Here is a 12,598-nt window from a genome sequence, read left to right as displayed (position 1 = left end):
GGTTACAGTTCTGTTCAGAACAAATCATAACTATTCCTAGAGTTTATGGAAGACCTCTCTGTTGCCATGATCCATCCACCAGCTAGGAGACCAACCGAGCCTTCACTATCCCTCCCTGACTCCAAGAATCAGCCTAACTAAAGCCTTGGTTATATTCTCTTGCTCATATTCTCATTGAACAGCTAGCATCACGTTCTTAGTACATTCTCATTGAACAGTCAGGATTCTTTTCCTTTTCGTGTGGTCCTCATCTTTATCCTGGGAAAGCCAAGCATCTCCACTACCTTACCATGTGTATTGTCATTCATTTCTAGTTCTTTTCTCAGTCAAGGTACTTTTAACCTTGATAGCTTGTCTGGCATATCTGTTCACTATATAACCATAAACCATAGTGTACATTCACCTCTAACTTTTTCCACTGTGTCCCCTCCACCCCCAAATGTAACTTTTTTCATACTTAAGACATCATTGTACCACTTTAATTAATTTGTGTCTCTCATCTATAATATTTATTCCTTTAACCAATGGGAAAAGAATCCAAGACTGAAAAGCACAGGGAACAAATAAGCTGCCTGCAAGTGAAACATGACTTTAAGACATGTTTTTATAGCCCACACCAATAAAAACAATAGTCAGTATTTTTAACTTTGGAATTTTTACATAAACATCCATATTTCTATCTTCACTTGAAAACGTGGCATGTTTGGTTCCACTGTTCCTTGGGGCAACAACTGGTTGGAGCTAAGTGGACCTGGATATCTTTTGATGAGGCAAGAAATGTACTCCACAGTCAAGTCCAGTTTTCATTTAATTTCTCCTGGTTTCTTATACTGTGCTACTACAGGCATTTTAATTCTTCACCTCTGATGTAAAGAGTTGCAGTTCTAATAGCAGTGAGTGGAGCATTGATTCAGAGGAAATCTCAATTTCCTCTTTCATACATTATTTAATCTGCATAAAGTCAACCACAAGTATGTTGTTTAATTATCTTTGTTTCCATGACATAATATACCAAGCAACAGGTGATCAGGTGTAAAGAAAGAGAAAAGAAACGTACATTTCTGCCTTCTCAGAGATCATAATGTAGTCATTATAACAGAACTATAAACAAGTTATTATAATGCAGTAACAGAAGTACATACAAACAGCACAAAAATAAAGTGACTGAGAATTAGCTATATGGCATTCAAAGCTAATTTCTCCATAGACATGATTAATAAATGTCTATAATTTTGCAACAAAATTTTATAAGAGTATTAGAAGCATCTGTGTCATAATTTGGAACTGTAATCTTGTGGAAGTCATAATTGTAATCTTGCATAATTGTAAAATCCCTGTCACAAACATGAAGCACTAAGAAGTCAGCATTATACCTGGGGATATATCAAGTACCTTTATTTCTAACATACTATTTATCTGCTAAACTCAAAGAAATATTTTGGATATTTAAATTAAGTGTTCTACTTGATAGATGTAATATAAATCAGTTGTTACAAATATCAATGATTTGAAATATTTTCCAAATATAGTGTAGTCTATTTGTTTTGCAGTTATTTCAAATAAGAAATAACTGCCTCAGGTAAAATATCTGGAACTTCAAGTTAACTTTTAAAATTTATAATTTAAACTCATGTCAATCTAAAAATAATTCTGAACTTTAGTTTTGGGACTTCTTTAAGCCTACAAATTGATCTATCTCCCTCTCACTTCAACTCAATAATCTGTCTTTCCCCCTTACTAACATTCTTTAAATTCAGATATTTGAAAACATCTGTCATATCTTCCTTACAAACACACTTCTTCTATAGTTGTCAATACATGAAGATGTCTTTTGGTAAGGCACATGACTGATTACTTCATTTTTCTGCAGTCTTCCTCCCCAAATGTTCTTCTATTTTATATGCATCCCTTATAAAATACAGCACTCAGTACAGGATGCAATATTCTAGAATTTTAATAATCAGATCCAAGTCCCACAGAATTATTTTTCGTGGTGTGGATACTATTCTATTTGGGCAAACCTAATATCTAATAACTAATTTTGGCAGTAAATCACTTTAGATTTGTATGGCACTTAACTTATCCATCTGTCTCTTCTCAATGATGTACTTGGCTTCATCTACTAGAACATATGATTAGATGGTAATTTTTTTACAAATAATAAGCCTACAGTCATAGCAGCAGTTTCACATTTCTTGGATTTTTCAGCCTATTTGTCTTGCTTGAGTTACATTTAGCACATGCCAATTTTCATGATCTGGAGTGCCTAAGGACCAAGGAGTCCTGGAGTCATCATCTCCTCAGCTATTTGCTCTAATATGGAACTTTATAGTACTATATTACATTAACAAAAAATCAAAATCTCTGCTGTAGAAATTACCCTATTTTTAAAGTGACTAATAAAATAACTCTGATGTCAGAGAGGAAAATCTAAATAGTTTCATGTCAACATTTATCTTGTTGATAACTGTACACCATCTTATCCAGTAAGTAACTGAAAATAAAAATTTGTTGAAATTTATAGCCGGCTGAACAAGCCCCCTCTGCCCCCTGCCCCAAGATGTCTATGTCCTAGTCCCTGGAACCTGTGAATTATTTCATTTTACCTAACAAAAGGGATTTTGCAGCTGTGATTTAATTAAGAGAGGCGATTTCCCTGTATCAGATGAGTAAACCCAATGCATTCACAAGAGTCCTTATAAAAGGAGATAGGCAGCTGAGGACCAGAGTTTCCATGTGACAATGGAAATAGAAGTCAGAATGATTTGGAGCAGCCAGACAAAAAAATGGAAGCAGTTACTAGATGCTGGGAAGAACAGAGAAATGAATTTTCACCTAGAGCCTTCAGAAGGAACACAGCCTTGCTTACCCATTTTGGATTTCTACCTCCTAAACTGTAAAAGAATGCATCTATGTTGTTTAAAGCACTGAATGTGGAAATTTTTTATAGCAGCAACATAATATACTTCATAACCAAATACTCTTAGTAAAAAACATGTTCATCTAACAGACTTTCCAGAGGGTAGAATACAGCACACCTTCCATTTATTCTACAAACATTTATTAAAGAGCATAAGACTTTTTACTTCTAATAGTAGATTCAATATCTTGATTTTTTTCCAAGCCTACTCTACATTACATGTATTATATGGAAAGAAGTTATTGAGAGGAGTGTGTTTTTCTTCAGATTTGCCAAGGGCACTTAAACTGGTGAGATATAATTCCAAATAATCACTGGTTTCTAGCATTAAAAAGCAACCAACAAGCCAAGTCTAATGGCTTGCACCTGTAATCCTAGCTATTTGGGAGGCTGACATCTAAAGGAATACAGTTCTAGGTCAGCCCGGGCAAAACATTAGTGAGACCCCCATCTCAAACAACAGCTGGACATGGTGGTGGGTGCCCCTCATCCCACCTACAACCTGACAAATAAAATAGGACAACCATGGTCCAGGCCAGCCTGGGTAAAAAAGCAAGAACTTATCTCCAAATTAACCAGAACAAAAAGAGCAGTTCAAATGGTAGAACACCTGCCTAGCGAGCATGAAGCCCTGTGTTCAAACTCCAGTACCACTCAAAAGAAAAATCTGAAGTGATATTAAAAAGGCACATTTTCCCCTTCCATTACTAATTCATAAATTAATTACTTTATTCAGAGATTCTTACAGTATTATTTATTCTTCCTAAATGATAACTTTTGGACTTAAATTTAAATTTTGCTAATGATAAAGGATTAAAATTTGCTTAGAATAATATAATGATGCCAAATAAGGATTACACAATTCAAGTGTTCGGAAACAGTATAAAATACTGTGACTAAAAGTTATATAAGACATTATCTATAGAGCTCATACATATTTCTAAATGATCACAGAATGCATAGAGAGAAATAGGAAAGCAATAAACCAGAGGTTTCAACCATTCATTTCCTGGAGTGTTTTAAGATTTATGAAGTGAAATTTACTTTTGAAATCAAACAGAATTGTAGTATTTACCTTTCATTAACATGAATGTAACTGCACCACTAGTCCAAAATATTAATCACACTGATTACTCTTAAGTCATTTCTAGTTTGTTATTAAAAGCCTAAGTGTTCATTTTCCCAAGTATTCTATAAGATTGTCTGTCAAAGTAATAACAAAACCATAAATTCCACAAAGTGTGGTGAAACATAAAATCAGTTAGCATAATTTAATATTTCTATAGACTTCGTAAACATTAATCACAAGGATAAACCAAGAAGCAACATGATTTACTAGGCATTTAAATGTTTCAAGTTCTGTATCTGGCTCTGTCACTAGTAGTATTCTTTCAGTTCCCTGGAAATAATCTCATTCTGGCCTTATCCCTGTTTATGGACTCCCAAGTCACCTCAATTTTCCATACTCTAATCTCTTGTAGGACCCCATACATACTTTATTCTGTCCTCCTCTATTACCCATCCCCAATTCCTGAAGTCTTTCATTGTGTCACTTAGAATTCATCATCAGCAAAGACCTTGTAGCCTAAAATTATTCTTTGAATATTCCATTCAATTTCTGGGGTTTTATTTTGCAGTAGTGGGGTATGAACTCAGGGCCTACACCTTGAGCTGCAATTCCAGCCCTTTCCTGTGATGGGCTTTTTTCTAGATAGGGCCTCACAAACCATTTCCCCAGCCTGGGCCACAGCTGCTCCATTGCCATCCAACACAAAGCAAAATGTGGCAGACAAGAAATTAGATTGGCAGACAGTGTTCTTAACTGATTGCAGTCAAAATAGTTCATAAAATTTATGTCCCTGTTTAAAGACTTAGAGCCCCTTCCGTAAAATAAGGTCTAGATGTGAAAAGGCTTGAAACTCAAGCTTCATTACCTTCATGAAGACCCTGTACTGCATCCATCCTACTCTGACCACTCTCCCCTAGGTTTCCACCACACTTCCTCTGGTACCTCTATTAATAACATCTTTTAATTTTTATTTTGAAATAAATTCAGGCTTACAAAAGTTACAAAAATATAGTAAAACAATTCCCATATGTCCTTCACCCAATTCCATTAAAAATGTTAGCATCTTACATATCAAAGCATAAATATCAAAGCCAGGAAACTAAGATCAATGTGATACTATTAACAAGCCTACAGTCTTTATGGGAATTTCACCAATTGTCCCACTGACATCTCTTTTTCTGGCTGGAATTTAATCCAAAATCCCATAACACATTTAGCTGTCATGTAGCCTCTAATTTGAGATGGTCCCTCATTCTTTCTTTGACTTTTATAACTTAATACATTTGAAGAGTACTGAGCATTTATTTTGTCAAACATTCTTCAGTTAGAGTTTGTTAGTATCTCCTCATAACTAAAATCAGGTTATATATGTTTAAAAATAATCCAGTAGCAGTGGTGTTCTCAATAAATCAGATGCTACATAGTATTAGTCCCATTCCTACCAATGTTAACTTGGATCACTTGTCAGTGTTATTTGCAGATTTCTCCAATGTTAAGTAATATTTCCTCTTTGTAATGAATAAGTATCTTGTAAGAAAAGGGACCATAAATGCATTACTTATCCTATAATTTGTCCATTAATTTTAGTATCCATTGGAGTCTCTTGCCTGTATTAATCATAACATTTGGCAAATAAGGATGTAAAATCTCAGTCCTACTGAGACCACCATTCTATTGGTCTTTCTCCAGCACTTTCATATTTTTCAACTCCTTTGGTATCTAGCTTATATTCAATGCACAATTTTATAATAATTCACTTTCAGATATCATCCATCTTTTTCTTCTTTCTTGCTTCATGGTACTCCTTGCCAAAAAACAACTCTTTCCCTACTCCTTGCCTGGATCTCAGTGCTTGAGAGTTGCTGAAGAAAAGCACACATGCAAACTCACTGGTCTCTCTTAATACAATGTCCATGATCCCAAGAGAATCCTTAATGTTTTCAGAAAACTATACCAGATCATTCTAGTTGGTTATTACTTCACAACTTTAAGACATTTCTTTTCTCCAGCTCCCAATTTCTCCTCCTCCATTCCTCTTCTCAGCTGATAACATTGCTTCATATTTTCACATTTTCAAGGAAAAATATGAGGCTATTAGATCAGACCTTCAGCAGTTCTTACCACAACATCTACTTGCTTGCATCAGCACTGTACAAACTGCCTCCCACTGTCACCACAGTTGAACTTTCCATGTACCTAAGACCTCACTCTCTTTCACCTACTCAAGCACATTCCTCCAGTTTCCTCACTTTTATATCATCAAAATGTTGTCTTTGTTGACTCACTGCCATCATCATTATTACTCTTAGCTTTAAACATACACCTGTCACTACCCCATTATTTTATTTCTCCTCATAGCAGAACTTTTCAAAAACTGTCCTCTGTAGCCACTGTCCCCAATTCTTATAATTCCTTTCTGTCTTACGGCCACAGCTACAATACCATATTTGCCACTAGTCTCCACTGAAACTGTTCTTGCCATCAAAGACCATCGTTCATCACCATGGATCATTACACTGAAAAACACAATGAGTTCACAAGACTCGTCCTACTAGACCTAAACATGGCATTTATCACAGTTGAACATTCGCTCTTCAGTGTCACAGTGCTCTCACTTAATGTCTATTTGCATAGCTGTTCTGCCTCTAGAGAGCTTATACCCTTTGGTCACTTAAACTTCTAGATTTTGGAGTGTTCCAGGTTTCACTCATTCTCCTGATAATCTCATTCGATCTCATGTCTTTAAATGTCATTTACATGGTGTATAAGTTTCCTAGGGCTACCATAGCAAACCATAATAGACTAGGTGACTTACAAAACAGAAATTTCTTTCTCACAGTTGTGGAAGTTGGAGGTCCATGATCAAGGTATCAGTTTTGCTTTGGTTTATCCCGAGGCCTTTCTCATTGATTTAAAGATTGTCACCTTCTCACATGGCCTTTATTTTTTCCTTTTCTTGTTTTTTTTTTTTTGTTTGTTTGTTTTTTGGCAGTACTGGGGTTTGAATTCTGAGTAAGTGCTCTACCACTTTAGCCATGCCCCCAACCCTTTTTTCCTTTAGTTATTTTTTCAGGTAGGGTTGTGCATTTTGCTTGTGCTAGCCTTATATGGTAATTCTCCCACACACAGCCACATATGACTTCCATGTAGCTGGGACTACAAATGAGAGCCATCACACCTCTCTTGTTTGTTAAGGTGGAATCTTGCTAACTTTTTGCCTGGGCTGGCCTCAAACTGCAATCTTCCTAATCTCCATATCCTGAATAGCTGAAATTACAGATTTGATCCACAGCACCCAGCACTCACTTGGCCTTTTCTTTGCGTGTGTACATTTCTTTATGTATCAATTTCCTCCAGTCATACTACTTGGGCCTATCTTATAGCCTCATTTGAACATAATCACCTTTATCATATCTGAAGTACGAAGAATGTCTCTACTTCAGCATACATATTTGGAGGAAATATAATTAAAGCAATAATAGATGACAATTCTGAATTCAATTAAGTGTAGGGACAAATCTGTTGCATTCAGCTTCATTTATACAGTAGCCCCTGCATCGCAACCCAGATGTCTTAGAGACAACCCAAAATCAACATGTAGAAAATTGGACTCCTAAATTTTCTACTGGAATGCTGCTCTAGCCATAACTATTCCCATCTTGGGCCTCTGTTGCTCCATTTTTTCCATTTTTCATTGCTCTGATCACACACTAGAATCATTCTTTACCTTCCCTTTAACAACTCATTATCCTCTAGGAAGTCATGTGGCTCTGCTTTCAAGATGTATTAAAAATCTGACAATTCATCATCTTCTCTACTGCTATCACCACGAACTCTACATGGAACAACTGCAATAGCTTCCCAGTAAGTCTTTCTCTTGCCTTTTTATTCTCAATACAGAAACCATGAATGAGCCCTTTAAAACATAAGTCAGACTGTGTTACTCTTCTGCTCCAAACTCTTGCCATTTGCCTCAAAATGGTTTGACAACACTTGGAGTAAAAACAAAAATTCATAGAAAAGACTGCAAGACCCTACTATTCTGGGCCCCACTCCCCACCAGGTAACTCTCTGGCCTGCTCCCTCTCACATTGCTTACTACATCTTAGTCAAACTGGCCTCTTCATACATACTATCCTAAAACATGCCATTCAGTGCCTATGTTCTGGCTACTCCCCCTGTCTGGGAGGCTCTGCTCTCAAATGTCTGCATGGTCAGCTACTTTGACTTCTTTTAGACTTAGCTGAATTCTCACCAATGAGACTTTGACAATCCTATTGTTTGTCATCTAAGAACTTGAATAGACATTTTTCAAAAGAAAGTGTACAAATGGCCAACAGATGTATGAAAAAATTCACAATGATACAATCACCAGGGAAGTTCAAACTAAAGCAACAATGAGATATGATCTCATACTTATTTAGAACATCTAATATCAAAAAGGTAAAAGATAACAAGAATTTGTGACACTGTGGAGAAAAGGGAACCCTTAAACACTTGGGAAATGTTAATCGACCTAATTAATATTACTGTTATTCATAATATTAATAATCCAGCCATCATGCAAAATAGTATGATGACACCTCAAAAAGTTAAAAATAGCAGTAAGGTATGATCCAGCCATTCTGTTACTGGATACATATTCAAAGAATAAGAAAATAGTGTGTCAAAGACATAGATGAACTCTTGTGTTTATTGCAGCATTTTCACATAGCCAAGATATGGAAAAGCAATACATGATATGTCCATCAATACATGGATCGATAAAGAAAATGTGGAATATATACATGATGGAAGAATACTCAGTCTTTTAAAAAGAAGGAAATCCTCTCATTTTTCAACAACACGAATGACTTTAGAGGACATTCTGTTAAGTGAAATAAGCCAGGCACAGAAAGACAAATGCTATATAATGTCACCCATATGTGATCTTAAAAAGTCAGACATAACAGAAACAGAGAGCAGGATGGTAACTTCCAGAGGCTGATGTATGTGTGTATAGAGGGCATGGGGACTGATGAAATGGTCAAAAAAAAACATTTCTTTTGAGAAAAGGAGGAAAAAGTTCAAGAGATCTACCATAAGATGTGGTAATGACTACAGTTAACAACGATGTATATAGGTGAAAATGGCTAAGAAAGTAGGTTTTGTGTTTTCATCCATGAAATAAAGATAAGTATGTGAGGTATTGTACATATTAATAGGTTCATTTAGCCATTCCATAATAAACAAATTTTAAAACATCATATTGTATACATAATTATATTCCATTTTTATTTGTAAATTAAGTAATTAATATTTGAATTATGACTGAATGAATGAATGATAAGCCTTATCCATGTTCCTTATCTTCTTGAGCTTCAGATCATTTAATTTCTATAATCCTAAAGTTAAATTATACACTTTCTGTTATGTATTCCAACTGCAAATCTTCATTTCATGATTCTATAGGTCTTATTTAGAAAAGAACTTAAAAAATATACAATAATACTTTACCCAACTGATAAATTTGGTTATTTTAAACATTTAAAAATATTCTTTTTAAAAATTACAGCTAATGCATTATATTCTCACTGAGAATCTCAAGAGATAGAAATGGAGAGGAATAGTCACTCAAAAAAAAAAGCGTTTGAGGTCTCCATCAATTAAAGGTTAATGGCAAATGAAGATAAAATGCTTTCAAAATGATCACATAAATCAATAAGTAAATGACTTTGATTACAACTATGATTTAATTAATTATAAGGGAACATCTGTTGCATTAATCAAGTCAAAATAAGTAACAGAATTTAAATAGAATGTGGTACCTCAGGAGACTTTTCTTTTTTAAAGTTAAACCTTTTATTAAAGATCAATACACCCAGGCCGAAAACTGTGTAAGTCATGTATTTGTTGCTTGGTGAGTCCTTGGCTAGCCACTGATTCCTCCACTCCCAACAACAACCAATGTTTTCTACTAACCTCATGAATTAGTTATGTCTACGGGGTTCTTTTGTGTGTCTATTTTGAGTTTATTTATTCCTGTTTGGTTTGGGGGGTTTTGGGGGGGTGGTTATTCTAGAGACATGGTCTTGCTGGTAGCCTGAGTTACTAGGCTGGTCTTGAACTCACTGTTTAGCCCAGGCTGGACTTGAATTCTCAATCCACCTGCCTCAGCCTCCTGAGGGCTGAAATTATAGGCACGAGCCACCAAACCCAGTTTAGTTTTCTCTATGTTTGAATCTTCTATAAGTGTGAACATACAGTGAGTACTCTGTACTGTCTGTAATGTTTTGTTCAACATCCTTTTTAATATTTATCCATATCATTGCACACAGTTGTAGTTTATTGGTTCTTACTGAACTATATCACCTTCTTCAACACCTTGTATTCTTGGTTTTAGGTAGTTATTTTCGAGTATCATCATATTGGTTAGATATTTGTGTTTGTTTGGTTTTGAAGATGAGTTACAGCAAGGATACAGTAAAGTGCTTTACACTTTACTGTATCCTTTATGGAGCTGGATGAGTTTTTACAGATACACACGTCTTCACTACTATCTAGAGCAAGACATACAACACATTCAGGACTTCAAAAAGCTCTGCTTGTTCTTTTCCAGGTATTAGCTGTAACTGTTGTGATTTTTCTTACACTGTAAATTAGTTTTCCTTGTTCTATAACTTCACAAAAATAGAAACATATTCTTTTAAGTCTGCAAGAGCAATCCATGCTTTGCATATAGCCATAGTTTGTTTTGTCATATGCAATACGTAAGCATACCACAAAATGCTTATCTATTCTAGTATTGAAGAATATTTGTTCTGAGTAATGCTGCAATGAATATTCTTTTATTTTTTATTTTTATTTTTTTTTCTTTTTTCTTTTATTATTCATATGTGCATACAAGGCTTGGGTCATTTCTCCCCCCTGCCCCCACCCCCTCCCTTACCACCCACTCCGCCCCCTCCCTCTCCCCCCCACCCCCTCAGTACCCAGCAGAAATTATTTTGCCCTTATTTCTAATTTTGTTGTAGATAGAGTATAAGCTATAATAGGAAGGAACAAGGGTTTTTGCTGGTTGAGATAAAGATAGCTATACAGGGCATTGACTCACATTGATTTCCTGTGCGTGGGTGTTACCTTCTAGGTTAATTCTTTTTGATCTGAACTTTTCTCTAGTTCCTGGTCCCCTTTTCCTATTGGCCTCAGTTGCTTTTATGGTATCTGCTTTAGTTTCTCTGCGTTAAGGGCAACAAATGCTAGCTAATTTTTTAGGTGTCTTACCTATCCTCATCCCTCCCTTGTGTGCTCTCGCTTTTATCATGTGCTCAAAGTCCAATTCCATTGTTGTGTTTGCCCTTGATCTAATGTCCACATATGAGGGAGAACATACGATTTTTGGTCTTTTGGGCCAGGCTAACCTCACTCAGAATGATGTTCTCCAATTCCATCCATTTACCAGCGAATGATAACATTCTTATACATACCTTTTGTTGTAATCATTTCTTCCAGAGAGAGAGAGTTGAGAGACCAATGCACATAAATGTATACATGTGTAGAGGAGGGCAAGAGTAGAATTGCTAGTTCCTATGATAGGCATATGTTTGGCCATACAAAATACTGCTAGTTTCCAAACCAATGTTTATTAATTCACATTCCTACTAGCTTTGCATGAGAGTTCCAGTTATTCCATAAGCCCACCAGCATCACAATTGTGGTGAGTATATGATAATATTAAATTTTTATTTGCAGTTCTTATAAATAAAATAATATGGAACAACTTTTCATATGCCTGTTGGATATATGTGTATCATGTTGTAAATGTTCAATTCTTTTGAGCATTATTTACTTTTATTCTTATTTTGGCAGTACTGTGTTTGAACACAGGGCTTCATGCTTGCAAAGCAGATTCTCTACCATTTGAGCATGCCTCCAACCTTATTGCCTAGGTTATTTTGGAGATAGGGTCCTACATTTTGCCCAGGCCAGCCTAATTATATTGCCTGCTGTCACTGGGATTTCAGGCACATACTACCATGCCCAGCTGTTTTTCTGTTGAGATGGTCACTCAGAATTTTTTTTTTCTGGCCTGGCCTGACCTGCAGTCACTATCCATCAGATCTCAGTCTCCTGCATAACTTGGTATGACAGGCACACAACACCATGCCTGGCTATTGGTTGAGATGAGGTTTTGCTAAGATTTTTTTCCTAGTTTGGCCTCAAACCTCAATCCTTCTGATCTCAACCTCCCAGGTAGCTAGGATTATAGATGTAAGCCACCAGCACCTGGCCCTTTTGAGCATTTTTAATTGGATTATCAGTTTTCATCTTGACATATAAACAATGATACAACTATGGTATATGAACATGTTTTGTGTATGGTTAAAAGGTAAAAATCAAGGTATATTTCTTTCCATAAAGATCTCTAATTGATCCAGGGCTATTTATTGAAAAGTTTACTCTTTCCTCCACTGATACTAAGTGGCACCTGTTTTTGCAAATGGCAGTTCTTTTGGTCTCTAATCTGTTCCATCAGTATCTATTATAACAGTATGTCCCAGAGGTGAAAATGATCAAAGTACATTATATGCATGTATGGAAATATCACAATGAAACCCCCGTTTGTGTAG

The 12,598-nt window shown here is 35.7% G+C and overlaps 1 protein-coding gene across 2 annotated transcripts in view; it reads left to right on the top strand.

Moving 5' to 3' along the window:
• Galntl6 (polypeptide N-acetylgalactosaminyltransferase like 6) overlaps positions 1-12,598 on the top strand; it is a 1,137,834-nt gene that overhangs the window by 758,940 nt on the left and 366,296 nt on the right. The gene's annotated exons all lie outside the window — the stretch shown is intronic.

Source organism: Castor canadensis, chromosome 14 (assembly GCF_047511655.1).
Source record: "Castor canadensis chromosome 14, mCasCan1.hap1v2, whole genome shotgun sequence".
NCBI classification, from domain to species: domain Eukaryota; kingdom Metazoa; phylum Chordata; class Mammalia; order Rodentia; family Castoridae; genus Castor; species Castor canadensis.
Note: the sequence above shows the minus strand (reverse complement) of the source record. Positions and strands in the feature narration are given on the sequence as shown.